The following is a 14,469-nucleotide window of genomic DNA, read 5'->3' as shown; positions in this document are numbered from 1 at the left end:
TCACTCTGCTCCCCCCTCACTGATACCCCCTCCCTCTGCTCCCCCTCACTGATTCCCAGCCTCCCTTTGTTCCCCCTCACTGATTCCCAGCCTCCCTCTGCTCCCCCTCACTGATTACCCCTTCCTCTGCTCCCCCTCAGAATCCCCCTCCCTCTGCCCCCTCACGGATTCCCCCTCGCTCTGACCCCCCTCACTGATTCCCCCTCTCTCTGACCCCCCTCACTGATTCCCCCTCCCTCTGCTCCCCCCTCACTGATTCCCCCTCCCTCTGCCCCCCTCACTGATTCCCCTTCCCTCTGCTCCCCCCTCACTGATTCCCCCTCCCTCTGCTCCCCCCTCACTGATTCCCAGCCTGCCTCTGCTCCCCCCTCACAGATTCCCCCTCCCTCTGCCCCCACTCACTGATTCCACCTCCCTCTGCCCCCACTTACTGATTCCCCCTCCCTCTGCTCACTCCTCACTCATTCCCCCTCCCTCTGCCCCCCTCACTGATTCCCCCTCCCTCTGCCCCCCCTCACTGATTCCCCCTCCCTCTGCCCCCCGTCACTGATTCCCCCTCCCTCTGCCCCCATCACTGATTCCCAGCCCCCCTCTGCTCCCCTTCACTGATTCCCCCTCCCTCTACTCCCCCCTCACTGAATTCCCCTCCCTCTGCTCCCCCTCACTGATTCCCCCTCGCTCTGCCCACCTCACGGATTCCCCCTCCCTCTGCCCCCCCTCACTGATTCCCAGACCCCCTCTGCTCCCCCTCACTGATTCCCCCTCCCTCTGCTCTCCCCTCACTGATTCCCCCTCCCTGTGCCCCCTCACTGATTCCCCCTCACTCTGCTCCCCCCTCACTGTTTCCCCCTCCCTCTGCTCCCCCCTCACTGATTCCCCCTCCCTCTGCTACCCCCTCACTGATTCGCCCTCCCTCTGCTCCCCCCTCACTGATTCCCCCTCCCTCTGCTCAACCTCACTGATTCACCCTCCCTCTGCTCCCCTTCACTGATTCCCACTCCCTCTGCTCCCCCTCACTGATTCCCAGCCACCCTCTGCTCCCCCTCACTGATTCCCAGCCTCCCTCTGCTCCCCCTCACTGATTACCCCTTCCTCTGCTCCCCCTCACTGATTCCCCCTCCCTCTGCCCCCCCGTCACTGATTCCCCCTCCCTCTGCCCCCATCACTGATTCCCAGCCCCCCTCTGCTCCCCTTCACTGATTCCCCCTCCCTCTACTCCCCCCTCACTGAATTCCCCTCCCTCTGCTCCCCCTCACTGATTCCCCCTCGCTCTGCCCACCTCACGGATTCCCCCTCCCTCTGCCCCCCCTCACTGATTCCCAGACCCCCTCTGCTCCCCCTCACTGATTCCCCCTCCCTCTGCTCTCCCCTCACTGATTCCCCCTCCCTGTGCCCCCTCACTGATTCCCCCTCACTCTGCTCCCCCTCACTGTTCCCCCTCCCTCTGCTCCCCCCTCACTGATTCCCCCTCCCTCTGCTACCCCCTCACTGATTCGCCCTCCCTCTGCTCCCCCCTCACTGATTCCCCCTCCCTCTGCTCAACCTCACTGATTCACCCTCCCTCTGCTCCCCTTCACTGATTCCCACTCCCTCTGCTCCCCCTCACTGATTCCCAGCCACCCTCTGCTCCCCCTCACTGATTCCCAGCCTCCCTCTGCTCCCCCTCACTGATTACCCCTTCCTCTGCTCCCCCTCACTGATTCCCCCTCCCTCTGCCCCCCCGTCACTGATTCCCCCTCCCTCTGACCCCCCTCACTGATTCCCAGCCCCCCTCTGCTTCTCCTCACTGATTCCCCCTCCCTCTGCTCTCCCCTCACTGATTCCCCCTCCCTGTGCCCCCCACACTGATTCCCCCTCACTCTGCTACCCCCTCACTGTTTCCCCCTCCCTCTGCTACCCCCTCACTGGTTCCCCCTCCCTCTGCTCCCCCCTCACTGATTCCCCCTCCCTCTGCTCAACCTCACTGGTTCCCCCTCACTCTGCTACCCCCTCACTGTTTCCCCCTCCCTCTGCTCCCCCTCACTGATTCCCCCTCCCTCTGCTACCCCCTCACTGGTTCCCCCTCCCTCTGCTCCCCCCTCACTGATTCCCCCTCCCTGTGCTCCCCTTCACTGATTCCCACTCCCTCTGCTCCCCCTCACTGATTCCCAGCCACCCTCTGCTCCCCCTCACTGATTCCCAGCCTCCCTCTGCTCCCTCTCACTGATTCCCCCTTCTTCTGCTCCCCCTCACTGATTCCCCCTCCCTCTGCCCCCCCGTCACTAATTCCCGCTCCCCTGCCACCCTCACTGATTCCCCCTCCCTCTGACCCCCCTCACTGATTCCCCCTCCCTCTGCTCCCCTTCACTGATTCCCCCTCCCTCTGACCCCCCCTCACTGATTCCCCCTCCCTCTGACCCCCCTCACTGATTCCCCCTCCCTCTGACCCCCCTCACTGATTCCCCCTCCCTCTGCTCCCCCCTCACTGATTCCCCCTCGCTGTGCCCCCCTCACTGATTCCCCCACACTCTGCACCCCCCTCACTGATTCCTCCTCCCTCTGGTCCCCCTCACTGATTCCCAGCCTCCCTCTGCTCCCCCTCACTGATTCCCAGCCTCCCTCTGCTCCCCCTCACTGATTTCCCCTTCCTCTGCTCCACCTCAGATTCCCCCTCCCTCTGCCCCCCTCACTGATTCCCCCTCCCTCTGACCCCCCTCACTGATTCCCCCTCCCTGTGCCCCCTTCACTGATTCCCCCTCACTCTCCTCCCCCTCACTGATTCCCCCTCCCTCTGCTCCCCGTCACTGATTCCCAGCCTCCCTCTGCTGCCCCTCACTGATTCCCAGCCTCCCTCTGTTCCCCCTCACTGATTACCCCTTCCTCTGCTCCACCTCAGATTCCCCCTCCCTCTGCCCCCCTCAGATTCCCCCTCCCTCTGACCCCCCTCACTGATTCCCCCTCCCTCTGACCCCCCTCACTGATTCCCCCTCCCTCTGCCCCCCCTCACTGATTCCCAGCCTCCCTCTGCCCCTCCTCACTGATTCCCCCTCCCTCTGCCCCCCCTCACTGATTCCCCCTCCCTCTGCCCCCCCGTCACTGATTCCCCCTCTCCCTGCCCCCCTCACTGATTCCCCCTCCCTCTGACCCCCCTCACTGATTCCCCCTCCCTCTGCTCCCCCTCACTGATTCCCCCTCCCTCTGACACCCCTCACTGATTCCCCCTCCCTCTGACCCCCCTCACTGATTCCCCCTCCCTCTGCTCCCCCCTCACTGATTCCTCCTCGCTGTGCCCCCTTCACTGATTCCCCCTCACTCTGCTCCCCCCTCACTGATTCCCCCTCCCTCTGCTCCCCCTCACTGATTCCCAGCCTCCCTCTGCTCCACCTCACTGATTCCCACCCTCCCTCTGCTCCCCCTCACTGATTACCCCTTCCTCTGCTCCCCCTCAGATTCTCCCTCCCTCTGCCCCCCTCACTGATTCCCCCTCCCTCTGACCCCCCTCACCGATTCCCCCTCCCTGTGACCCCCCTCACTGATTCCCCCTCCCTCTGCCCCCCCCCCACTGATTCCCCCTCCCTCTGCCCCCCTCACTGATTCCCCCTCCCTCTGCTCCCCTTCACTGATTCCCCCTCCCTCTGCTCCCCTTCACTGATTCCACCTCCCTCTGCTCCCCCTCACTGATTCCCAGCGTCCCTCTGCTCCCCCTCACTGATTCCCAGCCTCCCTCTGCTCCCCCTCACTGATTACCCCTTCCTCTGCTCCCCCTCACTGATTCCCCCTCCCTCTGCCCCATCTCTGATTCCCCCTCCCTCTGCCCCCCCGTCATTGATTCCCCCTCCCTCTGCCCCCCTCACTGATTCCGCCTCCCTCTGAACCCCTCACTGATTCCCCCTCCCTCTCCTCCCCCTCACTGATTCCCCCTCCCTCTGCTCCCCTTCACTGATTCCACCTCCCTCTGCTCCCCCTCACTGATTCCCAGCGTCCCTCTGCTCCCCCTCACTGATTCCAGCCTCCCTCTGCTCCCCACTCACTGATTTCCACCTTCCCTCTGCCCCCCCTCACTGATTCCCCCTCCCTCTGCCCCCCTCATTGATTCCCCCTCCCTCTGATCCCCTCACTGATTCCCGCTCCCTCTGCCCCCCCCCCCCCACTGATTCCCCCTCCCTCTGCTCCCCTTCACTGATTCCCCCTCCCTCTGCTCCCCCTCACTGATTCCCAGCGTCCCTCTGCTCCCCCTCACTGATTCCCAGCCTCCCTCTGCTCCCACTCACTGATTACCCCTTCCTCTGCTCCCCCTCACTGATTCCCCCTCCCTCTGCCCCATCACTGATTCCCCCTCCCTCTGCTCCCCCTCACTGATTCCCAGCCACCCTCTGCTCCCCCTCACTGATTCCCAGCCTCCCTCTGCTCCCCCTCACTGATTAGCCCTTCCTCTGCTCCCCCTCACTGCTTCCCCCTCCCTCTGCCCCCCCGTCACTGAGTCCCCCTCCCCCTGCCCCCCTCACTGATTCCCCCTCCCTCTGACCCCCCTCACTGATTCCCAGCCCGCCTCTGCTTCCCCTCACTGATTCACCCCCCTCTGCTCTCCCCTCACTGATTCCCCCTCCCTGTGCCCCCCACACTGATTCCCCCTCACTCTGCTCCCCCCTCACTGTTTCCCCCTCCCTCTGCTCCCCCCTCACTGATTCCCCCTCCCTCTGCTACCCCCTCACTGGTTCCCCCTCCCTCTGCTCCCCCCTCACTGATTCCCCCTCCCTCTGCTCCCCTTCACTGATTCCCACTCCCTCTGCTCCCCCTCACTGATTCCCAGCCACCCTCTGCTCCCCCTCACTGATTCCCAGCCACCCTCTGCTCCCCCTCACTGATTCCCAGCCTCCCTCTGCTCCCCCTCACTGATTCCCCCTCCCTCTGCTCCTCCTCACTGATTCCCCCTCCCACTGACCCCCCTCACTGATTCCCCCTCCCTCTGACCCCCCTCACTGATTCCCCCTCCCTCTGCTCCCCCCTCACTGATTCCTCCTCGCTGTGCCCCCTTCACTGATTCCCCCTCACTCTGCTCCCCCCTCACTGATTCCCCCTCCCTCTGCTCCCCCTCACTGATTCCCAGCCTCCCTCTGCTCCGCCTCACTGATTCCCACCCTCCCTCTGCTCCCCCTTACTGATTACCCCTTCCTCTGCTCCCCCTCAGATTCTCCCTCCCTCTGCCCCCCTCACTGATTCCCCCTCCCTCTGACCCCCCTCACTGATTCCCCCTCCCTCTGACCCCCCTCACTGAATCCCCCTCCCTCTGACCCCCCTCACTGATTCCCCCTCCCTGTGCCCCCTTCACTGATTCCCCCTCACTCTCCTCCCCCTCACTGATTCCCCCTCCCTCTGCTCCCCGTCACTGATTCCCAGCCTCCCTCTGCTGCCCCTCACTGATTCCCAGCCTCCCTCTGTTCCCCCTCACTGATTACCCCTTCCTCTGCTCCACCTCAGATTCCCCCTCCCTCTGCCCCCCTCAGATTCCCCCTCCCTCTGACCCCCCTCACTGATTCCCCCTCCCTCTGACCCCCCTCACTGATTCCCCCTCCCTCTGCCCCCCCTCACTGATTCCCAGCCTCCCTCTGCCCCTCCTCACTGATTCCCCCTCCCTCTGCCCCCCCTCACTGATTCCCCCTCCCTCTGCCCCCCCGTCACTGATTCCCCCTCTCCCTGCCCCCCTCACTGATTCCCCCTCCCTCTGACCCCCCTCACTGATTCCCCCTCCCTCTGCTCCCCCTCACTGATTCCCCCTCCCTCTGACACCCCTCACTGATTCCCCCTCCCTCTGACCCCCCTCACTGATTCCCCCTCCCTCTGCTCCCCCCTCACTGATTCCTCCTCGCTGTGCCCCCTTCACTGATTCCCCCTCACTCTGCTCCCCCCTCACTGATTCCCCCTCCCTCTGCTCCCCCTCACTGATTCCCAGCCTCCCTCTGCTCCACCTCACTGATTCCCACCCTCCCTCTGCTCCCCCTCACTGATTACCCCTTCCTCTGCTCCCCCTCAGATTCTCCCTCCCTCTGCCCCCCTCACTGATTCCCCCTCCCTCTGACCCCCCTCACCGATTCCCCCTCCCTGTGACCCCCCTCACTGATTCCCCCTCCCTCTGCCCCCCCCCCACTGATTCCCCCTCCCTCTGCCCCCCCCCCACTGATTCCCCCTCCCTCTGCCCCCCTCACTGATTCCCCCTCCCTCTGCTCCCCTTCACTGATTCCCCCTCCCTCTGCTCCCCTTCACTGATTCCACCTCCCTCTGCTCCCCCTCACTGATTCCCAGCGTCCCTCTGCTCCCCCTCACTGATTCCCAGCCTCCCTCTGCTCCCCCTCACTGATTACCCCTTCCTCTGCTCCCCCTCACTGATTCCCCCTCCCTCTGCCCCATCTCTGATTCCCCCTCCCTCTGCCCCCCCGTCATTGATTCCCCCTCCCTCTGCCCCCCTCACTGATTCCGCCTCCCTCTGAACCCCTCACTGATTCCCCCTCCCTCTCCTCCCCCTCACTGATTCCCCCTCCCTCTGCTCCCCTTCACTGATTCCACCTCCCTCTGCTCCCCCTCACTGATTCCCAGCGTCCCTCTGCTCCTCCTCACTGATTCCAGCCTCCCTCTGCTCCCCACTCACTGATTTCCACCTTCCCTCTGCCCCCCCTCACTGATTCCCCCTCCCTCTGCCCCCCTCATTGATTCCCCCTCCCTCTGATCCCCTCACTGATTCCCGCTCCCTCTGCCCCCCCCCCCCACTGATTCCCCCTCCCTCTGCTCCCCTTCACTGATTCCCCCTCCCTCTGCTCCCCCTCACTGATTCCCAGCGTCCCTCTGCTCCCCCTCACTGATTCCCAGCCTCCCTCTGCTCCCACTCACTGATTACCCCTTCCTCTGCTCCCCCTCACTGATTCCCACTCCCTCTGCCCCATCACTGATTCCCCCTCCCTCTGCCCCCCCGTCATTGATTCCCCCTCCCTCTGCCCCCCTCACTGATTCCCCCTCACTCTGCTCCCCCCTCACTGTTTCCCCCTCCCTCTGCTCCCCCTCACTGATTCCCCCTCCCTCTGCTACCCCCTCACTGATTCCCCCTCCCTCTGCTCCCCCCTCACTGATTCCCCCTCCCTCTGCTCAACCTCACTGATTCCCCCTCCCTCTGCTCCCCTTCACTGATTCCCACTCCCTCTGCTCCCCCTCACTGATTCCCAGCCACCCTCTGCTCCCCCTCACTGATTCCCAGCCTCCCTCTGCTCCCCCTCACTGATTAGCCCTTCCTCTGCTCCCCCTCACTTCTTCCCCCTCCCTCTGCCCCCCCGTCACTGAGTCCCCCTCCCCCTGCCCCCCTCACTGATTCCCCCTCCCTCTGACCCCCCTCACTGATTCCCAGCCCGCCTCTGCTTCCCCTCACTGATTCACCCCCCTCTGCTCTCCCCTCACTGATTCCCCCTCCCTGTGCCCCCCACACTGATTCCCCCTCACTCTGCTCCCCCCTCACTGTTTCCCCCTCCCTCTGCTCCCCCCTCACTGATTCCCCCTCCCTCTGCTACCCCCTCACTGGTTCCCCCTCCCTCTGCTCCCCCCTCACTGATTCCCCCACCCTCTGCTCAACCTCACTGATTCCCCCTCCCTCTGCTCCCCTTCACTGATTCCCACTCCCTCTGCTCCCCCTCACTGATTCCCAGCCACCCTCTGCTCCCCCTCACTGATTCCCCCTCCCTCTGCTCCTCCTCACTGATTCCCCCTCCCTCTGACCCCCCTCACTGATTCCCCCTCCCTCTGCTCCCCCTCACTGATTCCTCCTCGCTGTGCCCCCTTCACTGATTCCCCCTCACTCTGCTCCCCCCTCACTGATTCCCCCTCCCTCTGCTCCCCCTCACTGATTCCCAGCCTCCCTCTGCTCCGCCTCACTGATTCCCACCCTCCCTCTGCTCCCCCTTACTGATTACCCCTTCCTCTGCTCCCCCTCAGATTCTCCCTCCCTCTGCCCCCCTCACTGATTCCCCCTCCCTCTGACCCCCCTCACTGATTCCCCCTCCCTCTGACCCCCCTCACTGAATCCCCCTCCCTCTGCCCCCCTCACTGATTCCCAGCCTCCCTCTGCCCCCCCTCACTGATTCCCCCTCCCTCTGCCCCCCCTCACTGATTCCCCTTCCCTCTGCCCCCCCCCCCACTGATTCCCCCTCCCTCTACCCCCCTCACTGATTCCCCCTCCCTCTGCTCCCCCTCACTGATTCCCAGCGTCCCTCTGCTCCCCCTCACTGATTCCCAGCCTCCCTCTGCTCCCACTCACTGATTACCCCTTCCTCTGCTCCCCCTCACTGATTCCCCCTCCCTCTGCCCCGTCACTGATTCCCCCTCCCTCTGCCCCCCCGTCATTGATTCCCCCTCCCTCTGCCCCCCTCACTGATTCCCCCTCACTCTGCTCCCCCCTCACTGTTTCCCCCTCACTCTGCTCCCCCCTCACTGTTTCCCCCTCCCTCTGCTCCCCCCTCACTGATTCCCCCTCCCTCTGCTACCCCCTCACTGATTCCCCCTCCCTCTGCTCCCCCCTCACTGATTCCCCCTCCCTCTGCTCAACCTCACTGATTCCCCCTCCCTCTGCTCCCCTTCACTGATTCCCACTCCCTCTGCTCCCCCTCACTGATTCCCAGCCACCCTCTGCTCCCCCTCACTGATTCCCAGCCTCCCTCTGCCCCCCTCACTGATTCCCCCTCCCTCTGACCCCCCTCACTGATTCCCAGCCCGCCTCTGCTTCCCCTCACTGATTCACCCCCCTCTGCTCTCCCCTCACTGATTCCCCCTTCCTGTGCCCCCCACACTGATTCCCCCTCACTCTGCTCCCCCCTCACTGTTTCCCCCTCCCTCTGCTCCCCCCTCACTGATTCCCCCTCCCTCTGCTACCCCCTCACTGGTTCCCCCTCCCTCTGCTCCCCCCTCACTGGTTCCCCCTCCCTCTGCTCCCCCCTCACTGATTCCCCCTCCCTCTGCTACCCCCTCACTGGTTCCCCCTCCCTCTGCTCCCCCCTCACTGGTTCCCCCTCCCTCTGCTCCCCCCTCACTGGTTCCCCCTCCCTCTGCTCAACCTCACTGATTCCCCCTCCCTCTGCTCCCCTTCACTGATTCCCACTCCCTCTGCTCCCCCTCACTGATTCCCAGCCACCCTCTGCTCCCCCTCACTGATTCCCAGCCTCCCTCTGCTCCCCCTCACTGATTCCCCCTCCCTCTGCTCCTCCTCACTGATTCCCCCTCCCACTGACCCCCCTCACTGATTCCCCCTCCCTCTGACCCCCCTCACTGATTCCCCCTCCCTCTGCTCCCCCCTCACTGATTCCTCCTCGCTGTGCCCCCTTCACTGATTCCCCCTCACTCTGCTCCCCCCTTACTGATTCCCCCTCCCTCTGCTCCCCCTCACTGATTCCCAGCCTCCCTCTGCTCCGCCTCACTGATTCCCCCTCCCTCTGCTCCTCCTCACTGATTCCCCCTCCCACTGACCCCCCTCACTGATTCCCCCTCCCTCTGACCCCCCTCACTGATTCCCCCTCCCTCTGCTCCCCCCTCACTGATTCCTCCTCGCTGTGCCCCCTTCACTGATTCCCCCTCACTCTGCTCCCCCCTTACTGATTCCCCCTCCCTCTGCTCCCCCTCACTGATTCCCAGCCTCCCTCTGCTCCCCCTTACTGATTACCCCTTCCTCTGCTCCCCCTCAGATTCTCCCTCCCTCTGCCCCCCTCACTGATTCCCCCTCCCTCTGACCCCCCTCACTGATTCCCCCTCCCTCTGACCCCCCTCACTGAATCCCCCTCCCTCTGCCCCCCTCACTGATTCCCAGCCTCCCTCTGCCCCCCCTCACTGATTCCCCCTCCCTCTGCCCCCCCTCACTGATTCCCCCTCCCTCTGCCCCCCCTCACTGATTCCCCCTCCCTCTTCCCCCCCCACTGATTCCCCCTCCCTCTGCCCCCCTCACTGATTCCCCCTCCCTCTGCTCCCCTTCACTGATTCCCCCTCCCTCTGACCCCCCCTCACTGATTCCCCCTCCCTCTGACCCCCCTCACTGATTCCCCCTCCCTCTTCTCCCCCCTCACTGATTCCCCCTCGCTGTGCCCCCCTCACTGATTCCCCCTCACTCTGCTCCCCCCTCACTGATTCCTCCTCCCTCTGGTCCCCCTCACTGATTCCCAGCCTCCCTCTGCTCCCCCTCACTGATTCCCAGCCTCCCTCTGCTCCCGCTCACTGATTTCCCCTTCCTCTGCTCCACCTCAGATTCCCCCTCCCTCTGCCCCCCTCACTGATTCCCCCTCCCTCTGACCCCCCTCACTGATTCCCCCTCCCTCTGCTCCCCCTCACTGATTCCTCCTCGCTGTGCCCCCTTCACTGATTCCCCCTCACTCTGCTCCCCCCTCACTGATTCCCCCTCCCTCTGCTCCCCCTCACTGATTCCCAGCCTCCCTCTGCTCCCCCTCACTGATTCCCACCCTCCCTCTGCTCCCCCTCACTGATTACCCCTTCCTCTGCTCCCCCTCAGATTCTCCCTCCCTCTGCCCCCCTCACTGATTCCACCTCCCTCTGACCCCCTCACTGATTCCCCCTCCCTCTGACCCCCCTCACTGAATCCCCCTCCCTCTGCCCCCCCTCACTGATTCCCAGCCTCCCTCTGCCCCCCCTCACTGATTCCCCCTCCCTCTGCCCCCCCTCACTGATTCCCCCTCCCTCTGCCCCCCCACTGATTCCCCCTCCCTCTGCCCCCCTCACTGATTCCCCCTCCCTCTGCTCCCCTTCACTGATTCCCCCTCCATCTGCTCCCCTTCACTGATTCCACCTCCCTCTGCTCCCCCTCACTGATTCCCAGCGTCCCTCTGCTCCCCCTCACTGATTCCCCCTCCCTCTGACCCCCCTCACTGATTCCCCCTCCCTCTGACCCCCCTCACTGATTCCCCCTCCCTCTCCTCCCCCTCACTGATTCCCAGCCTCCCTCTGCTCCCCACTCACTGATTTCCACCTTCCCTCTGCCCCCCCTCACTGATTCCCCCTTCCTCTGCCCCCCTCATTGATTCCCCCTCCCTCTGCCCCCCCTCACTGATTCCCCCTCCCTCTGCCCCCCCTCACTGATTCCCGCTCCCTCTGCCCACCCCCCCCCACTGATTCCCCCTCCCTCTGCTCCCCTTCACTGATTCCCCCTCCCTCTGCTCCCCCTCACTGATTCCCAGCGTCCCTCTGCTCCCCCTCACTGATTCCCAGCCTCCCTCTGCTCCCCCTCACTGATTCCCCCTCCCTCTGCTCCCCCTCACTGATTCCCAGCCTCCCTCTGCTCCCCCTCACTGATTACCCCTTCCTCTTCTCCCCCTCACTGATTCCCCCTCCCTCTGCCCCGTCACTGATTCCCCCTCCCTCTGCCCCCCCGTCATTGATTCCCCCTCCCTCTGCCCCGTCACTGATTCCCCCTCCCTCTGCCCCCCTCACTGATTCCCCCTCCCTCTGACCCCCCTCACTGATTCCCCCTCCCTCTGCTCCCCCTCACTGATTTCCACCTTCCCTCTGCCCCCCCTCACTGATTCCCCCTCCCTCTGCCCCCCTCACTGATTTCCACCTTCCCTCTGCCCCCCCTCACTGATTCCCCCTCCCTCTGCCCCCCTCACTGATTACCCCTCCCTCTGCTCCCCCACTACACTGATTGCTCCCCCCTCACTGATTCCTCCTCCGTCTGCTCCCCACTCACTGATTCCCCCTCCCTCTGCTCATGCCCTCTGATTCCCAGCCGCCCTCCCCCCTCCCCCGATTGGCAGCCTACCTCAGTGCCCATCCCCAATCACCAGCCTCCTACTCTCTCCCTTCCTTATCCCCGGCTTCCCTTTCCAAATCCCAATCGTGAGCCTACCTCTCTGTGGTAATATGACTAGGGGTATTACGGTACCTTCAGAGGTGAGCTGGCATTGGTGCAGAGGACTCGCTGCCCATTGGCCCAGGTAAGCCATGTGCCTCCCCTTGTTCCCCGGCAGTCGGCCATTCTTCTGTACGTCTGCTGTTGTGCACATATCTTGTGGATTGGCCTTTTGTTTGGATCGCACCAAAAAGAAATCTTCGCCTCGTGTCCACTTGATGCTGCATTAATTTAATCCACAAGTTTTAAAAGATGGAGCTTTGTATCAAGCCGGAGTGCCTTCGACTCAGCACGCTCGCAGCAAATGCAACAGCTGTATTTAAACACTGGCTGGCGTGTTTTAACAGTTATTTAAGCACAGCCGAAAGCCGCCCGTCGAGTGAACAAAAACTTCATTTCCTCCACTCGTGCGTGGACACTGCCGTGTACACGCTCATAGAGGACGAACCAGACTTTGACGCAGCTATGGACTTACTGAAAGGACATTTCATCCGGCCAGTTAACCAGGTCTGCGCACGGCACTTGCTGGCCACGAGACAGCAATTCCCCGGTGAGTCCTTAGATGAATTCTACCAGACCCTCCTTGTTCTGGGGAGGAACTGCGCCTGTCCACAAGTTTCTGCGGCAGAGCACACCGAACTTTTAATTCGAGATGCTTTCGTGGCGGGTATTCAATCTACCCAGATCCGCCAGAGACTCTTGGAGAAGGAAACTTTAAGCCTCGCTGAGGCGCGGGTCCTCGCCTCCTCTTTCGATATCGCAAACCGCATCGCCCACCCGTACGCTCCCTACTGCGCGGAGGCCCCCTGGGCGGCATGGAACGCAACCCCCCTCACCTCCGCAGACTCTGACCCCCCCCAGACCTGCGCCGCAGGGCACCCCGATAAACCCACAGGGCCCCGCTGCTACTTTTGCAGCCAGGCCAAGCACCCCCGCCAGCGCTGCCCGGCCCGCACCGCAACCTGTAAAGGCTGCGGCAAAAAGGGCCATTACGCGACTGTTTGCCAGTCCAAGGCGGTCGCTGCAGTCTCGAGCAACGACCGCGGGTCCGCCCCCCAGCGCTCCTCACTGCTCCCCCGTCACTCATTCCCCCTCCCTCTGCCCCCTCACTCATTCCCCCTCCCTGTGTTCCCCCTCCCTGTGTTCCCCCTCCCTGTGTTCCCCCTCACTGATTCCCCCTCCCTCTGCTCCCCCCTCCCTCTGCTCCCCCCTCCCTCTGCTCCCCCCTCCCTCTGCTCCCCCCTCCCTCTGCTCCCCCCTCCCTCTGCTCCCCCCTCCCTCTGCTCCCCCCTCCCTCTGCTCCCCCCTCCCTCTGCTCCCCCCTCCCTCTGCTCCCCCCTCCCTCTGCTCCCCCCTCCCTCTGCTCCCCCCTCCCTCTGCTCCCCCCTCCCTCTGCTCCCCCCTCCCTCTGCTCCCCCCTCTCACTGATTCCCCCTCTCACTGATTCCCCCTCTCACTGATTCCCCCTCCGTCTGCTCCCCCTCCCTCTGCCCCCTCACTGATTCCCCCTCCCTCTGCCCCCTCGCTGATTCCCCCTCTCTCTGCTCCCTCCGCTCCCCCCTCCCTCTGCTCCCCCCTCCCTCTGCTCCCCCCTCCCTCTGCTCCCCCCTCCCTCTGCTCCCCCCTCCCTCTGCTCCCCCCTCCCTCTGCTCCCCCCTCCCTCTGCTCCCCCCTCCCTCTGCTCCCCCCTCCCTCTGCCTCCCTCACTGATTCCCCCTCCCTCTGCTTGCCCCTCACTGATTCCCCCTCCCTCTGCCCCCCCCTCACTGATTCCCCCTCCCTCTGCCCCCCCCTCACTGATTCCCCCTCCCTCTGCTCCCCCTCACTGATTCCCAGCCTCCCTCTGCTCCCCCTCACTGATTCCCAGCCTCCCTCTGCTCCCCCTCACTGATTCCCAGCCTCCCTCTGCTCCCCCTCACTGATTACCCCTTCCTCTGCTCCCCCTCACTGATTACCCCTTCCTCTGCTCCCCCTCACTGATTCCCCCTCCCTCTGCCCCGTCACTGATTCCCCCTCCCTCTGCCCCCCCCCGTCATTGATTCCCCCTCCCTCTGCCCCCCTCACTGATTCCCCCCTCCCTCTGACCCCCCTCACTGGATTCCCCTCCCTCTGCTCCCCCTCACTGATTCCCAGCGTCCCTCTGCTCCCCCTCACAGATTCCCAGCCTCCCTCTGCTCCCCCCTCACTGATTTCCACCTTCCCTCTGCCCCCCCTCACTGATTCCCCCTCCCTCTGCCCCCCTCACTGATTCCGCCTCGCTCTGCCCCACCTCACAGATTACCCCTCCCTCTGCTCCCCCACACTGATTGCTCCCCCCTCACTGATTCCTCCTCCGTCTGCTCCCCACTCACTGATTCCCCCTCCCTCTGCTCACGCCCTCTGATTCCCAGCCGCCCTCTGCTCCCCCTCACTGATTCCCAGCCTCCCTCTGCTTCCCCTCACTGATTGCCCCTTCCTCTGCTCCACCTCAGATTTCCCCTCCCTCTGCCCCCCTCACTGATTCCCCCTCCCTCTGACCCCCCTCACTGATTCCCCCTCCCTGTGCCCCCTTCACTGATTCCCCCTCACTCTGCTCCCCCTCACTGATTCCCCCTCCCTCTGCTCTCCCTCAC

The sequence above is a fragment of the Scyliorhinus torazame genome, chromosome 6, assembly GCF_047496885.1.
Source record: "Scyliorhinus torazame isolate Kashiwa2021f chromosome 6, sScyTor2.1, whole genome shotgun sequence".
Classification (NCBI taxonomy): Eukaryota; Metazoa; Chordata; class Chondrichthyes; order Carcharhiniformes; family Scyliorhinidae; genus Scyliorhinus; species Scyliorhinus torazame.
Note: the sequence above shows the minus strand (reverse complement) of the source record.